A 26,813-nucleotide genomic window follows, 5' to 3' on the forward strand; every position below is an offset into this window, starting at 1 on the left:
ACACACAAGTCCTGAGTTCATCAGAGTAGGATGTCTAGTATAGTTACTATAACATATTTAATTCAACAGCTTTCAGAAGAGGGGAGAAAAATCACATCCCCTTATAACACATAGTATTTTGAGATGAACAGCTCTTTAATGAAGAGTAGAATGAGAATTATGATAAGCTGTTACCTAGGGAAATGTCCTAGCAGGGAAAACAGGAGTTGTAGAAACATCTGGGTTGAATTTTTGGCATAAGCAACCAAACATTGTCCTCATGAGAAGCAAACCTTCCCAAAGAAAACACACTGAATCTGTCTGCTTTTATTAATGTGCCTCACTGGTGAATCTCCAGTGGTGATGGATCACCCTCATTTAAGGAATGATGTGCCGGAAAAATGCATTATTTTCAAGAGTAACAGAGTGGATTAATGCAAGTGTGTACTGAAAAAAAAAAGTCAAAACTCTCTCATGATATATGCTGATTTTCGGGTGTTCCCCATTTGCACGGCTGTTTAAGCAAGCACTCTAAATGGAAATGCACTTGACATTTTTGTAACTGGATGTGATCAAACAACATTAGAATTTAGCTGATTTCTCAGAAAATTATTAAACCAATTTCTTCCTCATTTCCAATACTTGCATGGGGAAAAAGAGAAATAAGAGACATTTAATAAAAATTGACACTCAGAAGGAAAGCTGCCTGGGAACAATGTAAGGAGGTTCATATCTTTTTTTTTTTCTCTTTCCTTTTTTTTTTCCTCTCCCTTCCTTCTTCTGTCACAATAGTCCTGGGCTGCATACATCATCAGAGGAGAATTTTGATCACCTGTTTCCAGGCCTTGGTAAAGCAATTCAGGATAAATGTTCCATAAGGTACCTTGAGACTGAGTTATGCTTTCCATTAATGTTTATGCAACAAGGACTTGTTAATACAGAAATATTCTTAAACTCTCTGTAATAAATGATTCTGGCCTTGCAGTGTCTGGTAGCAGACAACTGAGCATTAAATCCTGCCAGGGAGGTAAGAGATAACATGGTAAGATGACTACATCTACTGGACAAGATCACCAGGCACAAGCGGTTATTATAGTATCTGGTACAAGTTAGGGCAGCATAGGAAACAGGGTGATGGCAGGAAACATAATTGTTAGACTCTTTGTAGCTTGGACGTGCTAGAGGATTCCTGTTGTTTCACTGAAAACCAATTTAGTTATCTACTGTTACATAATAAGTGATCATAAACTTAGTAGCTTGAAATAACACATAATTATGCCCTGTTTCCATGGTCAGAAATCAGGGCATAGCTTAACTGGGCTTCTGCTTTAGGGTTTCTTGAGGTTGTAATCAAGGCATCCAAGGGTTTGGTTCTTGTCTGAAGCTTGACTAAGGAAGGATTCACTTTCAAGCTCACATTGTTGTTGGCAGGATCTAGTTCCTTGCTGGCTGTTCGCTGGAGATCTCCCCCTGTTCCTTGCCATGTAGGCCTGTTCATATGGCAGTTTGTTTCATCAAAGCCAGAAGAGACAGAACTAATAATGAGAGTCTTCTACAATCCTATGTAACATAATGACAGAAGTGACATCCATCACCTCCGCCAGATTCTGTTGGCTAGAAGTAAGTCACAAGTCCTGTTCACACTCAGAGGTAAATGACTACACAAAGGCATGAATACCAGGAGGCAGAAATCACGGGGGGTGTCTTAGAGTCTGCACATCACAATCAGCAAGCCCAAGTATTTCTCTAATTTTTGATCCCATTACATCTAATAGCTTCGTACTCCTATAAAATTCTGAGAAATTATTTCTGTGAAGGAGAATTTGTAAGGAATTCTAAGTGATTTATTACAAAGTCAGTCTAGAAATTAGAGAACATACATTTTGTAATCCTTCTCCACCCCTTGCTAGCTATATAACATAGGATCATTTCTAGCCTTCTATGTCTCCATTTCCTACACGTGAAATAGAAATATTATGGTTATCCTGCCTATCTCATGAACATATTCTTATAATAAAAAGACATAAGCAAAAAAATGTTTTGAACAAATAAGTTTCCTATAAGCATAAGATGTACGTGCAGGTAGCTTAACTTTCCACAGATTTCACAAGTCTGAGATCCCATATATAAGAATGACTTGATGTATTTTGAATCCATAGTTCACTACAAGTGATTCCAAGTTCACTGCACCTCCTTTAAATTATCCCTGCCCCCGAAGTGTTTTTGGGAGCTTCCAAAGAATATCTCTCATATTCTTATAACTATTCTCAATCAGAAGCCAGATGCCATCCACAATTTCTTACTTTTTCTCCTGCTCTAGGCTGCCTGTGTGGGATCCTGGGCATCTGGTGGGGCCATTGTCTTCTCTGGGAACATTGGCCTAGAGCATTGGAGGTGGTAGATCTATGAGATGAAGGTTTCAATAGGGCCAATGTAGTGCATATTTCTCCTTCCCCTCAAGTTTAGAGCAGTTAAAAAACAGACACAGGAGCTTGATAAATATAGACTAAAGCATCAGCTTTACTATCGGTAGAGGTGGATTAGAAAACACCTTGGGTTTGTGACTGTATGTGGATTTCCTAATAGCCATTGCCTGAGTTCTGATCTTGGAAAACTTCTTTCAACAATACACAATGTGCAGGCTGTTGACACAGGTAAGCTGCAAGGGGAAACCAGACTCTGCTATACACTGAGCCCTGATAGCAGGGACAGAGAGCAAGACCCTGGGACAGGGGCTACTTTCTCACCAACTGAGGAACAGGAGCCAGTAGGCACTAGATCCTGCTTATCGTATCGGTCAAATCAGTCAATCCTTTTTCTGTGGACAGGAGGGACTAAGGGGGAGGACAGAGAAGCTGGAGGAAGAAATTCACATAAACATGAGAAAAATGGAATAGGCTACCTCCCCCCACCCCCAACATTGTGTATTGCTCTAAGGGAAAGTTGGAGACCAATCTTTCTTTCACTGAGAAAGGTGGCTTTGAGATAGAAGGTATCAAGCCGTGCTAATTTTGTCCTGGTGAAGAGTCTGAGAAAAGAGTGGGTCAGCCAGGGCACAGCTCTGCTACTCAGTGTAGTAGAAATGAAACACTACTGAAATACTATGGTGTTTACTTCCTGTGAGATGAACTGAGCCATGGGCTGGAAGTTGATAAAACTAAACCCAATGGCACATATACATATAGCAACAGCAGCAGCTCCTCACTAACATAGTTCTATTTCTGTCAATTCTTTTTGCAAGGTCACGTACTTTGGTTAGTTGAAAGTCAGTGATCACAGTTAGCTAAAAACCTGAAAATAATAACACATGGCATGATGCTGTTTATGGAGATTGTTTTTCTTCTTTTATTATCTAAGTTGTAAATAGCTTACTGTGCCTCCCAAAAAGTTTTGGAAAATCACAAGAGTGTTAAAGAACAAGTACCAAAGAGAAATGGTTTGCAAACTATCTTCAGAATATCAGGTCTGATTCAGACAATGGAAATGAAATAGTAAGTGAATCTGTTTCTTAAACAATATTAAGGAGAATATCAATTCCTTCATGACTTCGTTAAATATACACTGAATACAAAAATGTTTTAGACCTGTTTAAGGAAGTAACACATAAAACCAGTCCAGGGGACTCTTATGTCCCCTCTGGTTTGCCTGTGAGTTACCAAGTTCTTAGGAAAGCCAAATTTTTGTTTTTATTTATGGGACACTCCCCTTAGGTACATATCCACCAGGACAATCTTCATGACAGACTCTCTTTGCTCTTGCCCTCCAAAGAGTATGGGTTGGTTAGTGTCCCTAAGCCTGCGTATTTTCCAGGAAATTTTTCATCCTTCATAGAATTAGACTTCTCTACTCTTTAAATTCCTCAGTCATGTCTCAGAGTACCCTCAGCTTAAGTTCAAGTCAGCACCTCTCTTACGCCCACTACTCTTCTCTACTTCCGGTCAATAATATCTTGGAAGTAAGTTGATGGAAACTGAAATTAGGTGACAGGAATAAAATATGCTCACTCAGCACTTTTTATATATTTGCTGTTGAGGGAGAAGTCAAGTTCTGTCATTTGGTGAGATCATTTAACCTGTTTAGGTAAACAAGTTGGGATTACCAGATACTAAGAATTTGTCGTAATTTGATTTATTTTCTTCTTGTGATGCCCAGCCCCCTGTGTTTGTTAAGTAATTGTACAATTACAAGGGTTTCACAAAGCTGAAGGTGGAATCTGATAGAACATTTTTCTCTCAAGCAGGGTGAGCTCAGATTTGAGATTTAAAATGCATTATATTGCAGGTGTTGACCCAATCCTTGCTAATGCAGAGGAAAGTGCACCCCCATGACAGGAAAGGGAGCTAAAAATGTTTCCTGCTGTGCTTATAGCTCTGTCATCACTGTCCATTATTCTTTGTAGATGGTTTTATTGGCTGCTTTGGTCCATAACTCTTCCGCTAAGCAGTTCTTATCTCAAAAACAACTCAATCATCCACCTGTCCATCACCCATCATGAGTCACTAGATGGAAAATTGCTGAATAAAATACCTCACTTTTAATATAGAGCCAAAGCAAGACAACAAAGACTGTGCTTTGATCTTTCTCTAAAACTAATCGTGTTGATTCTAACTAGCCTCTGCAATAGATGTTGCAGAAGCTAAGGATAGTTATACTAATAGTATAATTCTTTATATGATAGTCCTAACTTGCACCTGTTCTCCCAATGCTGAGGAAAGTTAGGGCTAGAGGAAGTTCATACATAGAGGAAATAAGAGGTTTGGGTTTGGGATTTCAGAGTTTTCACTGATTTCTTGTCTCCTAAAATCATACCTTCCAAACATTACATGGGCCAGGATAACATAAGGGACTGGGCCAAAGATCATTTTTATAAAGTCACTCATGCTGTGTCATTTTGAGCGAATAAATGTAAATTGGACATTCAGAGGAGATCGCTGAGAAAGGAAGTGGATTACCAATAGAACATTTTTCTTCTGAAAAACAAACAAAAGTGCTTTATTTTTAATCTAGAATATAAGCTAAATAAATATATTTAATATGTGTTATATAATCTCTTTTTGCAAAGCCCAATTTTCTGAAAAAGGCTCAAATGAAGACTGCAATAATCAGAGTTTTATAACTTGTGGCAACAGCCAGGATATCCGTGCTTGCTTACCCTCAAGTAATTCTTAACTTTTTAGTCACTGCTCTCCTATTTCAATGGTAGTCATAGAAACTTGCTGGATATGCTGGATAATGCAATCAGAGCACAAGTCTGATTAGTTACGGGCTCTGTGAGGTTATTTATTTATTTGTTCCAAATGGAGATAATATTTTAATTGAACTAGATTTATAAATTCTGGGCCACTATGAATCATATATGAGAAATATCTTCATATTTCTTTTGTTGCCATTAGGAACCTGAGAGCCCATATTTAGTATATGAAAAATCCTTATAATGTGTGTTTCTTAGATTCACCTTAACATGGCTCTATTATGTATGATCTGGTGTTTGCCCTGCTTTACATACAGGTGTATGTATTCACACACAAATGCATATACACATAAATGCACACGTGTACGTTATATTTTTTTTTATATTTTACATACAAGAAGTGTGATTTGAGTTTGAACTGGGCAATAATTAATAAATGTAATTATTAAATTAAAGGCTTCGAGGCATACTGACAATTTAACTCAGATCACCTTTCCATTTGGATTAAGTCTGTGTTACTGCCATTGTTTGAAGTCTCCTGATAGATGGTGCTGGTGGTTTATTTTAGCATGCAAAAAATGGGTCAGATATTTCTTTTTTTTTCCCCCCCAAATCTCATGGGTTTTGTTTTGTTTAATAGATTCTTTCAAAAAGGTGGGATCTTGCCCTTCGTTTCTAACGGAGCCTTTTGTTAAGTTCAAGCCCGGTAATCACAAACAATGTAGAAGGTAATGGTGTGTGAGAGACATAGTTTGCTCTTCTAAGGATTTCAGCTACACTTCAATTTTTATATTCAGCAAATGAGAATGCCTTTAAAATCTCTCATCTGTATATAAAAGTGAGTAAAAAAAATAGAAAAGAATAGAAGCTATAACCACAGAATTTATGAGAGAAATAGAGAGAGCAAGATGGCATTGGTCCTCGGAAGAAAGGGAAATACATTTTTAATATTTTTACAGCAAGAAACACCCCTTCAGGTTACATGTTGCATCACATGTGTTAAGTACAGATAATTTTAAAAAATGTTTGATGGTAGTGGTGTCATAATCAGCCTGTGAGGAGGGAGTGTAATGACCGAACCGCACAGCCCCCTTCACCCTTCCCCATGGCCCCACACCATCTCTATAGCCGCTGTTGGAAGGTGCCTCCCCCTGCAAGTGCCAGAAATACAGGCAGCTTTCTCCAGGTGAGCTCTTTGTGTTTCATACTCTCCCCGATCTAATATTCCCAGGCTCACTGCAGACACCCTGGATGCTCCTGGGTCTCCTTAGTTACTAAGCACACACAGGGTTGTACTGCCTTTGGATTTCAAAGTCCTAATTAAAATTCTTTCACTATCCGGAGTGGCTTTTTTTTTTTCCCCGCAAATCTAGTTCTAGAAAATAACTGAGGCAGAGAGAATTTTGGCTAATTTAAACTATTTATTATTCTTCCCTATGAAAAGGAGGAGAGGGACAGGAGCAAAAGCTGGTAGCTCATGATTCTCTGAGTTGAAACTTGGAGGCCAAATGTATGGATCCTTAAACACTCCCTTGGGTGCGGCAGCCACCAGTTACAAGTGAGAGCACAGAAGGATTACATTTTTATTCTTAGCCTTAGGGTGGTTGGAAGAGAGGCAGGATCCTATTGTCTCCACTTTTCTATTGAGACCCCGTGCCCATCCTTCAGTTCTCATGAAGGGATCTCAAATATGCCACTGTGGCATAACAATTATTTTAAGCTGAAGGCATTTGAGTTTCTGAAATCCCTTATCTGCCTAAAAGCAGAGCCTCCGGAAAGAACTCAATTGTCATAAATCCCCTCCCAGAGAGCAGCCAGGAAAGACTGATTCTTATCACCAGAGACCAAAAAAGAAGTCAGCAGCACACCAAAAAGACCTTGTTACAAAACTATCATCTTGCCCATCTGTTCTAAGGGCCTATTCATTTAACCAAGAAGTCATTTGTTTTCTCTTAAGTGTCTTTCTCTCCACACCCCTTTCTCAGAATTAATCTCCCCTTCTCCCCCGACCATAAGTGTCCTTCTTCCTATCCCCTTAAGTCTATGAACCTAAATTCTAACTACCACAATGAAATCACCTTTCTTGGTGAACTGCCTGATGTTCCCCTTTATGCATTAAAATCAGGCTTTTCTCTTCCTAATCTGTCTTCTGTCAGTTTAATTCACGGGTCCCCAAGAATTAACTAAGAGGGTAGAGGAAAAGTATGTCCTTGAAAATAGGGCTTTATGCTCATGCTTAACAATTTTAGAAGTTCTCTCTGTCATTGTTCTTTAGGTGGCTTCCAGACGCCAACATATTATAGAATTTCATGTATGTGCATTTAAAAAGGTGAAGTTATAACATGTATACTCATGTATACATAAATTAATTCCTTATAATTTTCACATATGTCTATATTGTTATTTCTGAGATACCCTTAAAACAAAGGTAATCATGAGAAAATGTGTTTAGTAAAAACTGTGGACTCTGGTTAATGAAGATTTTTCTCAAATCCTTTCTTACTGTAGAATGCAGTGATTCAAAAGGAGATTAAATTTTTAATAATGCTCAGAAAAACTTTAAATTCAAGTTCATACTACCAAAGACTTATTGGTTTGGTACTTGCCTTCTCTTTCCATATGTTCATAGCTTAATGTCCAAGAGAAAGATAGAAATTTGGCTCCCATTTTTATTGCTTTCTTATTATCTCTTTGTTTTAGACCCCGGGTGGCTAATTCATGGATGGTGATAAAAAAAAAACACAACATCCAAGCAACACCTAGCAAAGGGCATATGGGTATGAATATATGAGATTCTGGACTTAAAATGAAATACAAACAAGACTGACACCGCACCGTCTGAAGTATTCTTCATTCTGCAGTAGGATGTTTTATAGGAGTCTTTTTTTTTCCTTTTAGCAAAATGTCTAATCATGTGACTCTCCTATATAATACTCTTTATGAAATTGCCGAGTCATTTAACATGACATTCAAATCTAATTATCTCTCTTCCTCTACTCCTTTATAGCCCCACCATAGTGTCTATCACATTCTATCATGATTTTCTGTTTATTTTTCTGTCTTCCCCACTAAATTAATATTCTGTCAAGACAAAAGCATTTAATGTCTCTATCCCCAGAAACAAACACAAATTATAGCTGTTTGCCAGCATCCAACTTGTATGTTTAGCACACAGCAGGTGCTTTATATATGTGCATTGAATGGACTCATCCGGAATGCCTCTTCTGATCTTTCTGCATGCTTAGTTCTTATACTTCTATTAATATTAACTTCAAAAAAAATTATCTTTGTAATTGCTAGTCTGGTCTCACAGGCAGAATTAATCACACACTAATCTAAGCCTCTGTGGCACTCTGGTCATACCAACGGCATTGCATTTAAGCATCATATTTTAATTGTTTATTTCTGTATTTCCTTTTATATAAGAAATAGGTCTAATTCATTTTTACTGCTTTGAATCTAGCATTGCGTGTAACAAAAAAAAATTGCTGAATAAATGTCTGTGAAACGAATAATGGAACATCATCCATGGGAAGGAAATATACGAGGTTTTGTTTTCCTCATGCAGCGGAGTGGATTTGTGACCCACAAATTAATATGTTGATGTCCTGACTCCCAGCACCTCAGAAGGTGATTTTATTTGGAAATAGGGTTATTGCAGAAGTAACTAGTTATAAGTGAGTTCATGCTGAGTAAGGTGGGCCCATAATCCAATACAACTGGTATCCTCATACAAGTAGGTGAGACAGACACAGGGAAAATGGTCACCAAGACAGAAACAAAGACTGAAGTTTCGTGTTACAAACTGAGTAAAATCAAGGGACCAGAAACTGAAAGATCCAAAAAAAAAAAAAAAAAAAAAAAAAAAAAGATCCTCGTCTAGGAGCTCTGAAGGGAGTATGGCACTGTCAACACGTTGGTTTTAGATTTTTAACCCCTGGAACTGTGAGAGAATATATTTCTCATGTTTTAAACCACCCAGTTTGTGAATCTTTGTTAGGGCAGTGCTAGGACACTAATACACCTAGTATATTTAAACTGTCATGTTTCCCCCCCAAAATAATATATGGAATTATCCCTAAAGTGGAATTGGTTTAGGCAAGAGGATAAAAACAAATGTGGGATTTGAAGATTGTCTCTGTTCCGTAAGGCACTAAATGGTGTTAATGATCCCCCAACATGGCATCCACCTGAAATGTTAGCTCTTTGAAGTAAACAAATGAATGAACATGAATTTACAAGTTACTGGGTACAAGTAGACTTATGAAATATAATGCCCTTTGTTTCCAAACATCTCAAAGTTGGGAAAAGACTGTCTTGAGAAACATAAAAAAGTGATGAAACATTTTTACTCGGAATTTTTAGTAACTGGAGGACACAAAATAGAAGACCATAGAATCATCTATTACCTATTCACTCATTGTCCCCTGTTTCAGGGACATATCAGTGAACAATACAGTGAAGATCCCCACTCCTGGAGATGGAATTCTATTGGGGGTACAACAGAAAGGAACCCAAATATATGACACGATGGATAATTCTTTGAAAGAAAATGAAGTAGGTTAAGAAGATGGACAATATTGGAACAGGGATGCTCTTTTTTTTTTTTTTTTCAACGTTTTTTATTTATTTTTGGGACAGAGAGAGACAGAGCATGAACGGGGGAGGGGCAGAGAGAGAGGGAGACACAGAATCGGAAACAGGCTCCAGGCTCTGAGCCATCAGCCCAGAGCCTGACGCGGGGCTCGAACTCACGGACCGCGAGATCGTGACCTGGCTGAAGTCGGACGCTTAACCGACTGCGCCACCCAGGCGCCCCAGGGATGCTCTTTTAGTTAGGTTGTCAGATGAGGTGTTTTTCATAAGGTAGCATTTCAATGGAATGAGGGAATGAGCCATATATATGGATCTAGATGGATCTATATATATATATATATATATATATATATATATGCATATATACATATATATTACATAATATATACGTGTTCTTTTGAGTGAGTTTGTTGATGGGTTGGTTGTAAACAGAGGAATAATATAATCTGACATAGGATTTCAGTGTCCTTCTGGCTGAGTAGGGGAACATCATGGTATAAGCAATGGTAGAAGTCAATGGAGATTGCACTAATCTATTTGAAGGTCAGGTCATGCTGATTTGAACTGTGTGAGAGTGTTTGGAATCGGGATGTATTATGAAAATGGAATCCAAGATTTGCAGATGAGATGTGCATGTAGCCATGAACTGAGTTTCGTCAGATGAGTAAACATTGTGATGAACAGGGCAATGATGAAAAGGAACTCTAGGCTGCTCCCTAGGAATTAAAAGCAGGAGAGGACTAATTAGAATTGTTCCTTCATCCACACAAAAGCTGGGAGGTTAAAGTGAGAATATGATAATGTGACACATGGTGAGTATTTCATCATTGCTGGTTCTCTTCTACTTTGAATATTCTGAAAAAGATATAAGAATATGACACCAAAATGTGTCACAATTAGAGAGCTTATTACCAGCTCTAAGAAAACTTGTGTTGAATGGAATACTATGGAAGCTGGGCAGAAAAGTCTTAAAAAGACAAATCGTTAATTTAGAATCTCTTCTTGCACCTTAATTAATAAAGGAAGGGGTTTTGAGAAAATCTGTGGCACACTGGCATATGATTCAGAAAGCCTATGAAGAGTCCCTGAAGTGCACTTCTGAGCTATCCTTCAACAGATTCTATCAACGCTAGAGTCTTAGGAGAAAAAGCACTACTAGAAACATATCTAGTGATCTCTGAGACAAATGGAGCAGACCAGCTCTGTGAATGATTTCACTCTTACTCCTATTTCAAGGCAAATGCTACTAAGTGTTGGCCCGTTCCATCAATAACGAGTTCCTATGATCATGTATGTATTTTAACATATGCTTTATTTTTTTCACTTATCTTTACTTTTCATTTTTCATTTTTTCCTCTATACTTTTTTCACAAAGCGTTGAAGAATCAGCCTTTGTTGAAAATAATCTAGATTTCAAATAATCCCCCTCTATCCTCCTTCAGTTCAGTATTACTTTCCTTTCTTTGGCTGTCCTGTCCCAGAGCTCTAGATGACTTGTCTCATTTCAGACAGTGAATTTTGCCCTTTGCACCTTTCAGGCGATCATTAGTCATTTCAAAGATTTTATAGAGGAATGATAAAGGAAACTGTTATTGAAGGACTTGGGGCTGTGCATTATTATTTTGGCCTTGACAAATACCCATTGGTAATGAAGACTTCAAAGAGCCTTCATTATGGCCTCAGAAAGGAACAGCGGGAAAGTTAATTACCTGGAGCCAAAAATCCTATTTTCCCTTTAACAACCCAGGGCTGCACTTTAAAGGCAATCGAATGGAGTGCTGTTTGGCAAATAGTCAGCCTTTCTTGAAATGCTGAGGGTAATTAGATGCTCTCCTGTCTGTCATTAAAGACAAATTGTTTGTAAATGGTTAACATTTGAGGACTGCACTGTGTCTTCAACCTTTATCATAATTATATTGCCAATATTGACCAGAATATTCTAAACCGAGAAATGGGAGCTTATTGCAAGGCTAATTGCTTGATAATGAATTACTGCTGCTCTTAAAAAAAAAACAAAAAAAAACAAAAAAAACTCACTATTTATGTATGAATGTATGTATGTATGTATGTATGTATGTATTTTGCCTTAATTTTCTTTAGGGGTTTTGACATTTGCAATTCAAATTTACTAGGAGGAAGTCTTCTGTGAAAAGAATCATCCATCCCCTGATAATGGCTAATTTTATTCCTAATTGGGGCTATGAACCATTCAAAGAAAAAACTTTCAACCCTGTCCAAAATCCACTGGCTTGAAAGAAACCCAGATGTCATTAGTGTGTCAGTGTTCCCTGATGAGAGCTAAGGATGAATAAAGCATTTCTGACTTTTAGAGGAGCTTTTGAGACTGTGATGTCATCAGCTTCTCCCAGGCTTGAGAGCAATTTACTTCATTGTATTGTAATTTAATGCAGTACTCTTATTCAGTTACTAGTCACCCTACATAAAACTAGAAAGCGCAGAAGAAAGGACACAAGATCCATGCTCCTGACCTTAGGATAACTGATTTAAACTTTTCTTCACCTTTCAAATGGTAAGTTTTTAAACTGCCACTTGCGTCTATTTCATTAGTGTTGCAGGATTTTTTTTTTTTTTTTACCTCAATACCCGGGATTGGTTGTCTTGCTGTTTCAAAGAATGAAGAGGTGAACACAAAATAAAATAAGCAGCAGGCAAGAGTTTATTACAATATAAGATCAGAAAGTAAGAATACAATGAAATATTACTCGGCAATCAAAAAGAAGGAAATCTTGCCATTTGCAACAATGTGGATAGAACTAGAGGGTATTGTACTAAGTGAAATAAGTCAGAGAAAGACAAATATATGATTTCACTCATATGTGGAATTTAAGAAGCAAAACAGATGAACATAGGGGAAGGGAAGCAAAAATAAGATAAAAACAGAGACAAACCATAAGAGACTCTTAAATACAGAGAACAAATTGAGGGTTGTTGAGGGGTGTTGGGTGTGGCAGATGGGCTAAATGGGTGATGGGCATTAAGGAGGGCACTTGTTGGGATGAGCACTGGGTGTTATATATGTGATGCATCACTCAATTCTACTCTTGAAACCATTATTACACTGTATATTAACTAACTTGGATTTAAATAAAATTTAAAAGTAAATAAAAAATAAATAAAAAGCTCTTGAAAAAGAAAAAAATAATAAAATGATCAAAGCTAAAAAAAAATTAAAGAGTAGCATGAAAACTCTCTTTACAGAGAGGGGACATTCAAAAAAGAATGCCTGCGACTATAGGCAAGGGTTTTTGATAAGGTTCTGGTTGGCCCTCCCTTCCCTTCCCCCTTGTTCCTTCTTCCTTGTTTCTTCTCAGGTCCTACCCTTATTGGCTTGATCACTCGAAGTGCTGCGTTGTTCATTCCTGATTGGCTCAATTCCATTGTGTGAGGAATCAGATGGCGGTCCTACTATCCCTCATATAACGCCAGTTTTATGATTTACTGATTTTACTTAGGTATTGTGATTGTCAAATTCCTGAGGGGAACCTGATGGGCAGTGGGTGGTGTCTGTTACATTCTTAAGAGGAACCTTAAGCCTAAGGGAGTTTACTCATGGTCACAATATGTGTTTTTCCCCAACCGGGGACCTCAGGTCCTAACCTTTCCCCCTCTGCCTATTTTATCCTACCTTTCCCTATCATGTTAGTACTAGTCCAGTGCTTTTTTTCATCTAAGTATGAACCGCAGGGGCTTTAGGACAGACTTTTTTTTTTCCTCAGAATTCTAAACAAAATAATATGGGATGGACCTGGTTATAAAATTTGGACCACATTGTTTTTAAGTGGTAATTATCATCATTAAACTGAATGTTTCAAAGTGCAGATATCAAATCTATTACAGGGATAATAGCATAACCCAAATGCTCATTTCTCCGTTATCTGTCCAGTGAAATTTCTACTTAATAAATAATAAGCTATAAACAGTAACAGCCATTAGTCATTTAAGAGGTTACTACATGCTATGGAGTGTGCTAACCCCTTTTATGATATTTTCCAGGTAATATTCATAATAACCCTATGAAATAGATATTATTATTTATCTTTTATAAATGAAGAAACGAAGGCTTGCAAACATTTTTTCCCTTGGACCTACAATTAGCAAATGGCAGAGCCAGAAATATGAGCTATGTTTGTGTGTTTCCAAAATCATGTTTTTTCATATAGACAATTATTATCTAATTCTTTAAACATGATATGCTATTATTTCTGCTATTTCAAAAATTATAAATACTATGGAAATATACTATTAGAGGCTTTGACAAACTGTTACAGGAAATTAAGTTACTTTGTTTGCTTACAAAATTAATCTTTACTACTATTATTAATTAAACTACTTAACTATTATCTATATTTAATGTGTGTGCTCTGAAATTATAAAGAAAGTCTTGAGTAGAGATCTGCAAACCACCGTCCCCTGTTTTTGTAAGTAAAGGTCTATTGGAACATGGCCATCCCCATTCATTTGCATATGGTCTATGACTGCTTTCACAATAAAATTGTGAAGGGCTCCAGAATATACTACTCTGATATAAGGATTATTTTGAGCTGAACATATTTGTGAATTAAGAGATGTAAAAAGGCTTTGTCTCAACTCCCCTTACCTGCCTAAAAGCAGAGCCTCCCCAAGGAGTTCAACTGTCATAAATCCTTTCGCCAGAATTTCATAACCAGGGAAGATGACTCCTATCAACAAGATGAGAAGCCAGCACTGGGATAAGAAATTGTCCAAGAAATTGTTACAAAACTATCATATCTCCTAAGTACCCCTTCATCTTTCCTAAGTGGTCCTTTCTTCTCCAACTTTTCCCACACTAATGTGGTATATAAGTCCCAAATTCCAACCCCCTCTTTATGCCACATTTTCTGTGAGCTGTCCTATAAACAAATAAGAATAAACATTGTCTTTTCTATTGTAAATCTTCCTTTTGTCAGTTTAATTTGCAGGCCCTTAAGAACAAACTTAAGAAAGCTGAGGAAAAATTTTTCCTCCCTGACAAAGGCAATGTCAAATTGTTGCAACAGAGATCCTATGGCCTACAAAAGGCTAAGATATTTTGCTATTTGGCATTTCAGAGAAAGTTTACTGACCTCCAGGAGGCTGAAAGATTATTCAGAAACGAATATAAATCTTCACTACTTTTTAGCTTACTTCACAATAAATATGAATTTATATGAAAGGGCACAACCAGGGATGCCTGGTTGTTTAAGCATCCAACTCTTGATGTCGCTCAGGTTGTGATCTCACAGTTTGTGGGATAGAGCCCTGCATTGGCCTCTGTGCTGCCAGTGTGGAGCCTGCATGGTATTCTCTTCCTCCCTCTCTCTTTGCCCCTTCCCTGTTTGTATGCTCTCTCTCTCCAAATAAATACATAAACTTAAAAAAATGAAAGAAAGGGCACAACCATATTATCTACTTGCAAATAATCATGTAGATGATGGAGGAAATATAGAAGCTTGTTTACTACCATGTTGGCAATGTGGTCCTTGGCAGTAAGAACTTAGCTATTTTTGTCTTAAAGGAAGTTACTGTATCATTGTAAAATTTATATCAAACGTGCCTAATTTAAGTTCCAATCAGATATATGATATGCAGTACTATAAATACAATAAATATTCAAAGACACATCATCTAGAAAACTATTGTTGTTTAATTTCTATTTTTAAATTGTTATAAACTTTAATTATTTAATAATTACCTATGCATGCTTCCTCTTCTGTGAGTTGTCTGTTCAAATCTTACTGACCTCCTTATAAATATTTATAAACACTCTATTTACATGACTATGTATTTTTAATACTGTGTGCTTCTTTTGCAGAAAAAGTTTTCTAATGTTAGTAATATTTGTCTGCATTTCTGTTTCTGACTTTTTTCAATCACTTCTACTTCTAGAAGTTCTTAATCTATCCTGTAATTTTCAGTTAAATTATATTTCCTTATAATATGCTATTGTTTGGTTACTTTCCTATTAGTTCTTTATTCATACATATGAAATTTATGTAGGAATTTATTAAGTGGTATGACCCAACACACACACACACACACACACACACGCACACACACATTTTACTTTCTCCTTCTGTTAATTGCCACCATTTCCACCACCACCACAACCAAATAGCTAACCAAATGCCTTGATAAAACAAGGCTTCATCTTCCTCTTCTGAAAGAAGGTTGATGGGCTAGGGACTCAGTACCTGAGGGGGAAGCAGTGGTGAGTGCCTCCGGTTTTCTTTTTGTCTCTTGTATCCCAGAAGCAAGAGCAGAAGGTGTCCTCAACCCAGAAACACGCTTCATTAGAGTTAAAAGAATTGAATCATACAGAATGTGTTCTCTGACCACAATGGAATCAAACTAGAAATGAGTAACAGAAAGAAAATAGGAAAACCTCTAATCACTAGGAAACAACATATTTGTAAATAATCCATGAGTCAAAGAAGTTGGCTCAAAAAATACCTGAAGCTGAATGAAGATAAAAATACAGCATATTAAAATTTGTGTGATACAGCTAAAGCAGTATAGCCATATAGCCAATAAGAAAATGTAATTCATTATTTTAAAATAACCCAAATAGAAATCTTCAGGTCCAGATGGATTCACTGGAAAATCCTACCAAAGTTTAAAGAGGCAATAATACCAATTTTGTACAGTCTTTTCCAGAAAATAGAAAAGGAATTCATTTTATAAAGCCTTACCCTGATACTAAAATCAACTGATGACAATATAAGAAAGAAAACTGCAGACCAATATTCCTCATGAAAATCAATGCAAAAATTCTTTAAAATATTTGCAAATAGAATTCAGCAATATATAAAGAATTCTACATCATGAACAAGCAGAGTTTATTCCAGAGATGCAATGATGGTTCACAAGAAAAAAGTCAGGAGCACCTGGGTGGCTCAGTTGGTTAGGCATCCAGCTTCGGCCTAGGTCATGATCTCGGGGTTCATGAGTTCAAGCCCCACATTGGGCTCTGTGCTGACAGTTCAGAGCCTGGAGCCTGCTTCAGATTCTGTGTCTACCTCTCTGACCTTGCCCCACTTGTGCTCTGTCTCACTCTCTCTCAAAAAATAAACATTAAAAAAAAAGTGTAATAGCTCAGCATACAAGAGCACAAAAACTTTTTGAAAAAAGCAAAAATTAAATATTATCTACCATATTAAGGCTAAGAAGAAAAATAATATGAGAAATTAACACAGAAAAATAATTAGACAAAATTCAATACCAATTCATGATAAAACTCTCAGAAAAGTAACTATGTAGAGAAACTCCCTCAACTTGATCATGACCATTTGCAAAACAACAAGGAAACAAACTTAACATGGCTAACCTTATGCTTAATGGTGAAAGACTGAATGCTTTTCCACTAAGATCAGGAAGAAAGCAAAGATGATCACTCTCACACTTATCTAACATAACACTGGGTGTTCTAGCTAGTATAAGAAAGCAAAAAAGGAAAAGAAAAACAATACAGCATGGAAATGAATACAACAGTCCCTATATTCAGATGACATGACTGTATAGAAAACAAGAAATCTATAAAAAAAACTCCTAGAAATAAAAAGGATGGTATTCAATAGGATTACAGTAAATAAAATAAATATCAGTTGTATTTCCGTGTACTAGAAATGAGCATATGGATACCAAAATTAATACTATAATTCCATTGACACTCACCCCCAAAAAAGTATATTTATGTGTGTATCTAAAAAAAGGCCTATAGAGTGGAAACTATACAAGGCTGATGAAAGAAATCAAAGAAAATCTAAGCAGAGACATAATGCATTTGTGGATTGGAAGACTTAACATAGTAAGTGTGTCAATTCTCCCCAAATTGTTGTAAGTTTTAATGTAATTCCTATCAAAATTCCAGCAAGGTTGTTTTTTGTAGCTATTGGCAATATCACTCTACCATTTATATGGAAAATCAAGAACTAGAGTAAAGAATTTTTTCAAGTTGATATTTTATTAACAGGGTCAAACATAGAAAATAAAGTTGTTTCTTGTAAGAAATTCCAGATATTGCCATGAAAGTAATCTTTGTTCATCCTTTCAATTTCAATGCCACTTAAAAAAAATGTTGGTCTCTAAAGAGAACTCAGTTCAAGTCAAATAATACTTTCATTTAGGGAAATTTATTTCAGGAATTATCAAAAGATCATGGACAAATGATTTTTTACTAGTCTAAGATTTGAACACATACTTAGCAATATATTATAGGAAAATTGTCTTTATATGCTCCTACCTCAGATTCATCCCTTTTTTAAAAAGTTTTTATTTAAATTCTGGTTACTTAACATACTGTTAGTTTTAGGTGTATTATATAGTGATTCAAAACTTCCATACATCACCTGGTGCTCATCACAAGTGCACTTCTCAGTCCCCATCACCTATTCCACTCATCCCCCCACTCATCTCCTCTCTGGTAACCATCAATTTGTTGTACACAGTTAAGACCCTATTTCTTGGGTTGCCTCTCTTTTTTATTCCCTCTTTGCTCATTTCTTTTGTTTCTTAAAGTCCACGTATGAGTTAAATCATATCATATTTGTCTTTCTCTGACTGCCCTATTTCCTTAACATTATAAACTATAGCTCCCCCCACATCGTTGCAAATGGCAAGATTTCATTCTTTTTTATGACTGAGTAATATTTCACTGTGTGTGTGTGTGTGTGTGTGTGTGTGTGTGTGTGTGTGTGTGTTTATCACTTATTTTTCATTCATCCATCAATGGACACTTGGGCTATTTCCATAATTTGGATATTGTAGCCAATTCTGCTATAAACATCAGCATGCATATATCCCTTTGAATTAGTATTTTTGTGTTCTTTGGGTAAATACCCAGTAGTGCCATTGCTGAATCATACAGTAGTTATATTTTTAACTTTTTGAGAAATCTCCATATTGTTTTCTACAGTGGCTGCACCAGTTTGCAATCCCACCAACAGTGCAGAAGGGTTCCTTTTTTACCCACATCCTCACCAACATTTGCTGTTTCTTGCATTTTTCATTTTAGACACTCTGACAGCTATGAAATAATATCTCATTGTAGTTTTGATTTATATTTCCCTGATGATGAGTGATGTAGAACATCTTTTCATGTGTCTATTGGCGATCTGTGTCTTCTTTGGAAAAAATATCTATTCGTGTCTTCCCATTTTTAATTGGATTATTTTGTTTTTGAGTGTTGAGTTTGATAAATTCTTTATAGATTTATAACCCCTTAGCCGATATGTCATTTGCAAATATCTTCTCCATCCTAAAGTTTGCCTTTTAGTTTTGTTGATTTTTTTTTCTTTTGCTGTGCAGAAGCTTTGTGTCTTATTGAAGTCCTAACACTTTATTTTTGCTTTTATTTTCTTGCCTCCAGAGACATACCTAGAAAGAAGTTGCTACAGCCGATGACAGAGAAGTTACTTTCTGTGTTTCCCTCTGGATTTTTATGGTTTCAGTTCTCACATTTAGGTCTTTAATCCACTTTGTGTACGGTATAAGAAAGTGGTCCAGTTTCATTCTTTTGCATGTTGCTGTTCAGTTTTCCCAACACCATTTGTTGAAGATACTGTTTTTCCCATTGGATATTCTTTCCTGCTATATTGAAGATTGATCATGTAGTTGTGGTTTCCTTTCCGGGTTTCCGGGTTTCCTATTCAGTTCTATTGATCAGAATGGAATGTCTTTCCATTTCTTTGTGTCCTCTTCAATTTCTTTCATTAGTGTTTTATAGTTTTCAGAGTGTAAGTTTTTCACCTCTTTGATTCAGTTTATTCCTAGTTATCTTATTGTTCATGGTGAAATTGCAAATGGGATTGATTCCTTAATTATTCTTTCTGCTGTTTCATTATTGCTATATAGAAATGCAACAGATTTCTATATGTTGATTTTGTATCCTAAGACTTTGTTGAATTTGTGTATTATTCTAGCATTTTTTTTTTTGGTGGAGTATTTTGGGTTTTCTACATAAAGTATCATGTCACCTACAAATCATGAAAGTTTGACTTCTTCCTTGTTGATTTGGATGCCTTTTATTTCTTTGTGTTTTTGATTGCTGTGGCTAGGACTTCTAGTACTATGTTAAAAACAGTGGTGAGAGTGGATATCCCTGTGTTGTTCCTGATCATAGAAGAAAATCTGTCAGTTTTATCCCATTGAGGATATTAGCTATGGGTTTTTCATATATGGCCTTTATTATGTTCAGGTATGTTCCCTCTAAACCTACTTTGTTGAGGTTTTTTACCCTACTTTGTTGAGGGTTTTTATGGATAGATATTGTATTTTGTCAAACGCTTTTTCTGCATCTATTGAAATAATCATATGGTTCTTATCATTTCTTTTATTAATGTGGCATATCACATTGATTGATTTGCAAATATCGAACCAGTTTTGTAACCGAGGAATAAATCCCACTTGATATTGGTGAATGGTTCTTTTAATATACTGTTGGATTCAGTTTGGTAGTATTTTATTGAGAATTTTTGCATCCATGTTCATCAGAGATACTGCCTATAGTTCTCTTTTTTAGTGGAATCTTTATCTGGTTTTGGTAATGCTGGCTTCATAGAATGAATTTGCAATATTTCCTTCCTTTTCTACTTTTGAAATAGTTTCAGAAGAATAGGTATTAAACATTTTTTAGGTGTTTGGTAGAATTCATCTATGAAGACTGGACTTTTTGTTTTTAGGGAGTTTTTTGATTGGTCATTCAATTTCTTTGCTGGTTATTGGTCTGATCAAATTTTCTATTTCTTCTTTTTCAGTTTTGATAGTTTATATGTTTCTAGAAATTTGTCCATTTCTTCTTAGTTGTTCAATTTGTTGGCATATAGCTTTTCATAATATTCTTTTATAATTATTTGTGTTTATGTGAAATTGGTTGTTATTTCTCCTCTCTCATTTGTGATTTTATTTATTTGAGTCCTTTCTCTTTTATTTTTGGTAAGTCTGGCTAGAGGTTTATCAATTTTATTATTTTTTTCAAAGAACTACCTCCTGATTTCATTAATCTGTTCTAGTGTGGGTTTTTTGTTGTTGTTGTTGTTGTTGTTGTTGGTTTGTTTTTTAGTTTTTATTTCATTTATTTCTGTTCTAATCTTTATTATTTCCTTTGTTCTGCTGGCTCTAGGTCTTGTTTGTTGTTCTTTTCCTAGCTCCTTTAGGTCTAAGGGTAGGTTGTTTATTTGAGATTTTTCTTGCTTCTTGATGTAAGCCTGTATTGCTGTATACTTCCCTCTTGGGACTGCTTTTACTGCATCTCAAAGGTTTTGGATTGTTGCGTTTTCATTTTCACTTTTTTCCATGTATTTTTTAAATTTCTTCTTAGATTTCTTGGTTGACCTATTCAGTATTAAGTTGCATATTGTTTAGCTTCCATGTGTTTGTTGTCTTTCCAAAGTTTTTCTTGTAGTTGACTTAGTTTCATAACATTGTGTTCAGAAAAGGTGCATGGTGTGACTTTGATCTTTTTGTACTTGTTGAGACCTGATTTTTTACATAATATGTGCTCTATTCTGGAGAATGTCCCATGTACACTTAAAAAGAATGTGTATGCTGCTGTTGTGGGATGGAATATTCTGAATATATCTGTGAAGTCCATCTGTTCCCAGTGTATCATTCAAAGCTCTTGTTTCCTTGTTGATGTTCTGTTTAGATGATCTGTCCATTGATGTAAGTAGGATGTTAAAGTCCCTTACTATTACTGTGTTTTTATTATTTAGTTTCTTTATGTTTATTATTAACCATTTTATGCATTTGGGTGTTTCTTTTGGATGCATAAATATTTACAATTGTTATATCTTCTTGTTGGATTGTTGGATTCTTTATGATTATATACTGTCCTTCTTTGTCTCTTTTTACAGACTTTGTCTTGAAGTCTAGTTTGTCCAATAGAAGTATTGCTACTCCAGATTTCTTTTGACATCCATTTGTGTGATAAATGTTTCTCCATTCCCTCACTTTCAATCTGCATGTGTCTTTAGGTCTAAAATGAGTCTCTTATAGGCAGCCTACAGATGGGTCTTGTTTTTTAATCCATTCTGACATAGTACGGCTCTGATTGGAACATTTAGTCCATTTACATTCAGAGTAATTATTATTTAAAGAAAAATTTTTTTAATGTTTACTTAATTTTGAGAGAGACAGAGCATGAGCAGGGGAAGGGCAGAGAGAGAGAGACACACACAGAATCTGAAGCAGGCTCCAGGCTCTGAGCTGTCAGCACAGAGTGCGACATGGGGCTCAAACTCATGAACTGTGAGATCATGACCTGTGCTGAAGTTGGACGCTTAGCTGACTGAGCCACTGAGGCACCCCCAGAGTACTTATTGATAGATATGTATTAATTGCCATTTTATTATTTGTTTTGTCATTGTTTCTGGAGATTTTCTCTGATCGTTTCTTGTCTTTGCCACTTCTGGTCTCTCCTATGTGCTCAAAGAGTCTCCTTTAATATTTCTTTGCTGGTTTAGTGGTCACAAATTCCTTTAGTTTTTGTTTGTCTAGGAAACTGTTTATCTCTTTTTCTATTTTGAATGATAGCCTTGCTGGATAATATATTATTGGCTGCATATTTTTCCTATTCAACATTTTGAATATATCATGCCACTCCCTTCTGACTTGCCAAGTTTCTGTTGAGAAGTCTCCAGCTAGCTTTATGGGTCTTTCCTTATAAGAATAAAAACTTGTCTTTTGCTTTTAATTTTTTTCTTTATCATTATATTTTGCAAATTTAATTTCAACAAGTAATTAAAGTATGTGTTGGCCTGCTTTTGTTGATTTTAATGGGAGCTCTCTGTGCCCCCTGGCACCTTCCTTCCCCAGATTAAGGAAGTTTTCTGCTATTATTTCTTAAAATAGATTTTCTGCTCTTTTTTCGCTTTCTTCTTTTTCTGGGACTCCTATAATAATAATGTTATTATGTTTGATGGAGCACTGAGTTCCCTAATTCTATTCTTGTGTTGCATAATTTTTCTTTTTCTCCTTTGTTCAGCTTCATTATTTTCCATTTTTTTGTCATTTAGGTCACTAATTCATTCCTCTTTTTCTTCCAGCCTTCTATTCTTTGTTTCAAGCCTGTTTCCGAACTCATTCATGACATTCGTCATCTCTGATTGTTTCTTTTTTAACTCTTTTATCTTTCTTTTGTCTTCCTGAAGTCTTATTCTTTTCTCAAGTCCAGTTAATATCCTTATGATTGTTGCTTTAAATTCTCCATCAGGCATGTTACTTGTATCTGTTTTGCTTAGATCTCTGGCCATGGACTTATCTCGTTCTTTCATATGGGATAAATTTCTCCTTCTTGGCATTTTGTCTAAGTCTCTGCCTTCTAGCATGTTAGAAAAACCAATATGTCTCCTGCTCCTGCAAGTAATGGCCTTATGAAGAAGAGCCCATGTAGGGTGCAGGGACTGGCACTTCAGGGAATGTCTCTGGTGTTTGCTGTGTGAACTCTGCTGTTGTGTTTTGACTGCTCTATTTTGCTGGCTAGTCATCTTCAAAAGCTCTCCTTGCCAGCTCTGGGCAGTGTTTGGTCCCTGAACTGAATGTATTGAGTTTTAACTAAGTGTGCTATGGTCTGCTTGTGAAGTGAGACCTGACACCAACTCCACCAGAACTGAGGCCCTGCAGAATTCTCTGGTCAAGAGAGATGGTGTCTGCAGGGTTTATGCTGATCTCCTAGGGGGGGGGGGATGGGCTGTCATGCTGGGACTGAGCAAGTTTGGCTGAGAAGGGCAGTCCTGCCAGAGCACAGTGGGTGTGGGCTTGGTGTAAGCAAGTTAGGCATCCAGTGTCCACGCCTAGCTGCTTTCTTACAAGGAAAGGGTTTATGCTGAGGGCTGGGGAGGGAAATGGAACCTGCCAGTTCCTTTGTTCCCAGAGAGGCTTCTCCTTGAACTGCTGCCTCTCAGGAACTCCTCCTGAGAAGAGTGAATAATCTCTCCACTTTGTGCCTGAAGTTTTCTTCAAATTGCTATTTCCACGCTGTCTGGCCCTGGGTTATTTACCTGCCTACTCTCCAGGAGCAGGGAAGTGCCTTCAGGGCTCTATCCCAGCCAAGCCTCTGACCTTTAAAACTCTAGGCTTTAAGACCAGCTGATTGCAAGAACTCACAAAATGCAGCTCCTCTTGTTTTCCAAGCCAATCACTTTGGGGAAATGTTCTCCATGTGTCTTCCCGTGTGTGTTCCTCTCTCTCTTTCCCTACTCTAAAACCACAGCTGCCTCCCCTCCAGAGCACCCACCATCCATTTTTCTCCTAGACCATGTCTCTGCATTTCTCACCTTTTTCAATGTGGCCTCTTCTACCTTTAGGTGTGGAGTTTTGTTTGTTTGTTTGTTTTGTTTTGTTTGTCTAGTAATCAAGACTGCATTACATTAGCAGAAGAATGGACACATTGAGCAATGAAAAAGAACAATAAATCTAGGAGTAGCCCCACACACATATGCCCAACTGAATTTTGGCAATGATGCAAATACCATTCATTGAAGAAAAGATGAGCTTTCAATACATGGTGCTGGAGCAATTGGACATTCATAGGTTAAATAAATATGTAAATAAATAAGGGAATCTTGACTAACATGTCACATATTATGCCAAAAATTCACCCAAAGTGGGCCATGGGCCTAACTTTAAAACATAAAACAATAAAACATAAATGAATTGGAGAACATCTTTATAATCTAGGGCTAGACTAGACAAAAAAAAAATTTAACTGGGTATCAAAAGCACAATCCATAATGTGAAAAAATGATAAATTGGATGTCAAAATTAAAAAACTTGCTCCTGAAAAGATCTTGCTGAGACAATGAAAGGGCAAGCTACAGACTGGGAGAAAACATTTGCAAATTACACATTTAACAAAGGACTATCACCCAGAATATATAAGGAATTCTCAAATCTCATTAGTAAAAAACGAACAAAAACAAACAATTCAATTAGGAAATGGGCAAAAGACATGATGAGATATTTTGTCAATGAGTATACACAAAGGGCAAATAAGCACATGAAAAGATGTTCAACATCATTAGCCATTAGGGAAGGAAAATGGAAATTAAAACCACAATGAGATATCACTAACACCTACCAAAATGGCTATAATTAAAAATAAATATCAATGACACCAAATTCTGGCAAGGTTTGGAGGAACTGGATGACTTATACATTGCTAGTGGAAATGTAAAATGGTACACCCTTTCTGGAAAGTAGTTTGACAGTTTCTTAATACCCTAAAACATACATCTACCACATGACCCAACAATTGTTGGGTCTGGTTACTTATCCCAGAGAAATAAATATGTTCACACAAAAAATTATACATGAATATTTAGAGCAGTTTTATTCTTAAAAACCAGACCTGGGAACAGTCCAGATGTCTTTCAATAGATGAATGGTTAAAGGTACCATATATAGAATTCTACTCAGCAATATAAAGGAAAAACTACTGAAACATACAACAGCCTGCATGGATCTCCAGAGAAGTATGCTGACTGAAAAAAAGCATATCCCGAAAGTTACATACAAACCCAAAATTATTCCTTCATTTGTCTAACATTCTTGACATAATTATGGAAATTGAAAACAGATTACCAGTTAGGGGATAAGCAGGTAGTGGAGGTGGGAGGGTAGTGGGTATGGTTACAGAAGAGCAACAAGAAGAACCCTGGTGACAACACTGTTCTGTACCTTGAATATATCCATCTTGAAATCCTGGTTGGTATGTTGTACTATAGTTTTGCAAGTGGTGCCATTGAAGGACACTGGATAAAGGGTACATAGGATACCTCTGTATTATTTGCTTACAATTGTATGTGAATATATCTCAAAATAAAAGTATCTCAAAATAAGAAGTAAAATTGAAAAAAACAAACTAGCCTTAACTGGCTATTCCACCAGTAGAACTTCCTGGATGAGGCTTACCTTTTAAAGCTACATAGTGATGAAGTTCTCTCACAATTTTCAAATCCAAATTGGCAATTCAACTTAAATATTTGTTGAGTGTTAAATTTTTTTTTAATGTTTATTTATTTTTGAAGGAGAGGAAGACAGGGCATGAGCAAGGGAGGGGCAGAGACAGAGAGGAAAGCACAGACTCTGAAGCAGGATCCAGGCTCTCAACTGTCAGCACAAAGCCTGATGTGGGGCTCGAAACCACAAATTGTGTGATCATGACCTGAGCCAAAGTCAGATGCTTAACTGACTGAGCCATCCAGGTGTCCCTGTTGAGTGTTTATCACAACCAAAACAGTGCTAATTAAAATGGTTTGGGTGTGATAATGGACGCGAGGTGGTATGCCAGAGGCTTACAATGTATGGAGGGAGACGTAGGCATGCACAAGTAACTGATTCTAAGGAAACTAGTAGCAAAGCAAATGTGATGATTGAAATCTGAGGAAAATACAATAAAATGAGAGGGATAGATTATCTATATCTGTCGGTTAGAAATGTCATAGGAATTGATGTAGAAGAAATTGGATTGTATGATATGAACAGGGCTTAACAAGATCAGAAATATTTCCTTAATTAATTATATAAATGTTTTCATTTTAGTATGCTGTTTGGCTGGTAGATGTTTCTGAGAAAATCCGGATTGTGCTAGTTCTTGTATGATGTTTTATGTTTCTTAACTGCCATTCATAGAAACAAGTTACATGTGCCATGAGGCAATGTTATAATTCCCCTTGTAATTCTTGCAAAAGTGATGCTGGCAGTCTTTTTTCATGCCCAACTTTCAAAGTAGGCATGGTGTCTGAAAACCATTTAGTGGTTGCCATGCAATAAGGTGTCAGTGTGTCAATTAGGACAATGAGCCAAAGTGAAAGTAACAACCAAGCCTTTGTTCAGTTACTGTGACAGTGCAAAGGCAAGAAAACAGGCACCACTCCCAGCTCCTGGGTGTTTCATTTCTTCTGCAGAACATCATAGGGAGAGGCTCAGGTGGATGCAATGAAAATGGGAGGAATTTTTTCCCTGATGAGGAGTCCCAGACAAAAACTTCTGTCTTTTAGGGACCTGTAGGCCAGGGGAGAAATGGGAGAAA

This window comes from Neofelis nebulosa, chromosome 3 (genome assembly GCF_028018385.1).
Source record: "Neofelis nebulosa isolate mNeoNeb1 chromosome 3, mNeoNeb1.pri, whole genome shotgun sequence".
NCBI lineage: Eukaryota > Metazoa > Chordata > Mammalia > Carnivora > Felidae > Neofelis > Neofelis nebulosa.